This window comes from Somniosus microcephalus, unplaced genomic scaffold (genome assembly GCF_052327205.1).
Source record: "Somniosus microcephalus isolate GS21.2 unplaced genomic scaffold, FLI_Smic_1.0 unresolved_chr1, whole genome shotgun sequence".
Lineage (NCBI taxonomy): Eukaryota > Metazoa > Chordata > Chondrichthyes > Squaliformes > Somniosidae > Somniosus > Somniosus microcephalus.
Window position 1 is genome coordinate 59,348,355 of NW_028225179.1, and position 4,517 is coordinate 59,352,871.

The following is a 4,517-nucleotide window of genomic DNA, read 5'->3' on the forward strand; positions in this document are numbered from 1 at the left end:
TTCTCATACTTTTGCGAATGTTTGACCTTTTACAGTGTACAAACAACGAATCACCTTAAAACTTAAACTAAACTTATGTACAGCGCTGCCCGTCGCCGGGCGGCTTGCCTAATCTCTGATCGGACTGCAGCTCACCGCTCCCTGTGGCGGGGCTGCAGTGACCTGTATCTCTGGTTCCCCGCAGCCTTTTGCTGTTAAACGGGGACTGTGCTTTCTTAATGATTTCTGAAGTCGGTGTCTACTGGGAGTAGGTGACTCGGGCCAAGACTTTACAGGCTGAGGCGTTCGGGCCGACCTGCGAGAAGGTAATTTGGGCATGGCTCCCTTAGCGAGTGGGCCTTCAGGTGGGACCTCAGCTCTCGCAGCCCGTGGCTCTTCCACGACAGTAGGCTTCGGCTCCCTCCCCTCAGGCTCCGCCCCTTTGGGATTTGGGCAGGCTCCCTTGGTGAGTGGACCTTTGGGTGGGACATTGGCTCTCACAGCCCATGGCTCTTCCACGACTGTGGGCTTCGGCTCCCTCCCCTCAGGCTCCGCCCCTTCAGGAATTGGGTCTGTGGCAGACGGCTCCTCCCCACCTGTCCTTACAGGTGGAGGATCACTGCCCCCAATTTCTACCTCCCCCACGCTCGAGTCGAGGGCAGAACCTCCGTCCTCCTCCTCCTCCTCCTCCAGAATCGTGTCGAGGGCGGGACCTTGCTGTTCGGGTCCCTCCTCTTCCGAGTCCCAGGCCATCGGGGAAGCCTCCCAGGTGGGCGGGATGGCTCCTCCCCTCAAGCAGGCTGCAACGCCAGCTTGTGTGGTCTGTGACTCTTTACTTGCCTCAGGCTTATTGCTTTTATTCTCAGACCTGGCTTTCCCTGCTGGTTCTTTTGCACCTGGTGAAACAGTTTACACTGGTCATAAACCATTTTAAAAACCCTTAGCTGACCCTCTAAACTGCCAGCCCTCGCTGTTAACCTGGCGTTCTCCTCCCTTAAAACCTGCTCAACTAAATTAGCCTCCGCAACCTGGCGCCGCAGGTATTCCTCCATTTTACAGGAGGTCTCTTCCTGTGCAAGTCTTTCTAGAGGACACAGGTCGACAGGCTGCGCTGGCTCTAGTCAATTGGGCACAACTGTCGGGGTTACGGGAATGACAAGGCCGGTGGTGACAGCTATTTTCCCCTGCGAAATCATCAGAGACCGCATTGTCTCTAAAATCGATTCAATCACAGCGGGATCCACAACTGCACCAGCTCCTGCTGCTGGGGCAGGAGCTACGGTTTGGTTTTGGGCTGGTGCTGAGGCGGCGGTCTGGGCTTGGGCTTGGACTGCGGGAAATTTCCCTCTATTATACTTCCACGGATTTCTACAGTCCTTGCGCCAATGTCCATCCTTCCCGCACCCGTAGCAATTGAGTTTGGCTTGGACAGTGTGATTCCCTTCCTGCCTCCACTCCTTCTTGCTTGGAGCTGCGGGTTTTGCCTCATGCACCTTTCCCTTCGGGGGAGGCACTTCCTTACTCCTGCTGTTCCTGTAACATATCGTGAGCTGATCTAGTACTATCTCCTCAGTGGTGCAGGGGTTATTGGGGTCAAACCATGTTATGGCCTGCTCCCTCACCTGTGGCAAGCAATTGGTGACCAGGCACCAGAGCCAATGAGCCCTTTGACCAGCGTCCAGCCCGTCCCGGGCCAGTCCGCCCGGGCAGCTGTGCCGATACACTGGCCACAACCTTCCGGCGAAAGCCCGTGGGGGCTCTCCCTCTAGCTGTACCGTCCTACCCAATCGGAGGAATGGACTTCCGTCATCTTCCCCCATAACCTCCAGGACCTCGTCCCGTAAAACCTCATACACCCTGTGCCCTCTCTTGCTCTCGCCAGAGAGACACTGGAGGATCGAGCTGTCCAGGGAGAACAGCAGCATTCTGGACTGCTCTACCCCATCACAGTCATTAACTGCTGTGGTCTGCTCCACGTCCCTAAAATGGACGGAGGGATCTCCTGACTCGGAGAGTTTTGGGATGTGGCTTATCATTGCCCTTAGCTGTTGTGCGCTGTGGGGCATTACGATCTGATTCACGAGGGGTCCATCATCAACATTGGCGTCGTCCAGACCGAGCCTCCTGTGTCGAGCGGGACACATCGGTGCCGGCTTCGACCCTACTACCTGGGGTTGCTCTATCTCAGGAATCTCTTCAACTAACTCCACCATTTCCTCCCCCGCAACCCAAGACTCATTATAGCTGGGAGGTGCCGAGGGCTCGGTGGTTGGTACCCCAACTGCCTCTCACGGAATCAGTCTTTTGGATTCCCTGGCTAACTGTAGATGGCTCGCTGGTGGGTTTATGAGACACACCAAGCCGTTTGCCTTCGCTAGGGCCGTTCTCAGGTCCTCTAGCTCCCTTTGGCAAGCGCTATGGTCGGCGTTCTCAGACCTATCCTCGATGGCCATCTTGTACGCTGCTCTAGCTCCCAGAATACTCTCTTCCTGTGCCTTTACCTGCTGAGCTAGGCAGGCACACCTGTCTCTTATTCTTCCTTCACTGGACTTGGCCTCAGTGACCTGACACTCCAAGTAATCTATCTTGGCCTCATGGCGATTGGTTATGAAGTGGCGTTCCTGATTCAGCGCGTTGAGCGATGCAATCAGTCTCTTTCCTCCCGCAACCTTTTCCTCTGCTTCTGCTAATAACAATTTGATCTGGGCCATCTGTGCTACAACGACTTGGTCCAGAAGCTGGACTTGCTTCTTGTAGCACATCAGCCAGACCGCTTTTTCTACAGATCTTTTGTGCTCTTTGCTTTCTGTCCACTTGATGGCTGCGTCAAGCGGGCGCCTATCTCTTAATAGGTCAGATATCCACTGTTTTGTAAGGTTTACCTTCCCAAAAACATAATCCGCTATCCTCTCATCCATTGCATTTCGACCATTCAAACTTGGATCTACTACATTGCAATCCTGCTGCCAGGCTCCTGCCTGGCTCGCCATTTTCTGAAAGGGGTTTTCCTCGAGAGGTTTCCCTGAGGTTTCTCTCTCTAGAGGCCTCTCTCTCTTGCACAGTAAAACTTTGAGTGGTTCGACCCACTCACCCCTTAGATTCTATAATCTGGACTTAGGCACAGGAACTGCAATGCAGAGAAGACTCTTGTAGACCAAGTTTGATGAATAAAAATGAAATTTTATTGCAAATGGAAAAATATCAAATCAAATGCAACAAAGACAAGAGTACGGTACATGGGAGGGAAAAACAAATACAAACAAATCATAACGACATTATACTAACTAAGGCAAATATAGGCAACTTATACTCTACAAAGATCATCATGAAATAAAGAAACACATGGAACATCGAGGGACAACAACTCATGTTAATTGTACCCTTAAATCCACCCCCTTATTAAACCTAACTAGATCTGATTGTGAAGGGCCAGAAACATGCTCACCAATCCCACTAGGAAGTGCAAGGTTTTGAAAACGAGGCTGCTGGGGCTGCAACGACTGTCCGATTTTAAACTGTCCTTTTTCTCCGCTCTCTTTGTGACTGTCCGAGCTTGTTGATTCAAGCGTCCTCCAACTTCTTCTCCCCCGCTGTGTCTTCCTCCTCAAGCTGCGTTCCGGGGTGCTGCGTCCTGGTCCTGTGTCTCAACTCATCCAAGCTGTCCCTGGGGTCGTTGCCCCTGTCGAGTCATGTCCCACTGCTGTGTCCTCCAAGCTGCTTGTTCAGCTTGCCTCGAGTGTCGCTTCCAACCCGGTGCTTCTGCTTGTCTCAACTGTTGAAAAGTCTCTTCAGTTATACCTTTCTTCCTGAGGCTTCACTTCCCGCCCAAAATCAGGTGAGTCTTTGTTTTAACTTTTGGTGTGCTTTGAGCACAGCGGGGCAGTTATTATATTTTAAATCATTTTAAGCGGCTGGTAACAGGCCCATCTCTGGTTTGAAATGGCTTTCATTGTTGTTAATTTCGTGCTGATCCTGTCACCGAGCCCTTGGTGTTGTCCTCATGAATATGTTATTGCCTCTTTCGTCTGGGTCAACATTTAGATGGCCTCTGTCTCCAAGCATCTAATCCATATGCATGCCTGTGGGTCTGGCTTTTTTTTTTCTCTCCGAAAACAGCTTCCAGAACTTGCTATGGGTTCAAACCACATAGTTGTCTGAGGTTGTGCAGGGACCATTTTAAAGTGTCCCAATAAGCTGGTCACATGATACGGCGGCCAATTTGTATGCCCCCCTTTTCTGGGCTTCTTTTAAAACAGTCTTTAAAATCATGGCCTCTGCTGCCCATTGATCCTTATAATATGAAATCCAATTTTGCGAATCCTACACAGCAAACACTATTTCGACAAAGAGCAGGGTAATTATCCCTGCTGTCCTGGCTAATATTTGTCCCTGAAACAATATCACTAAAACAGGATATCTGTTCATATCTGTTTGTGGGAGCTTGCTGTGCGCAATTTCTCTGCCGTGTTTCCACCATCACAGCAGTGGCTACACCTGCAAAAGTGCTTCATTGGCCGTAAAGCTATTTGGGACATCCT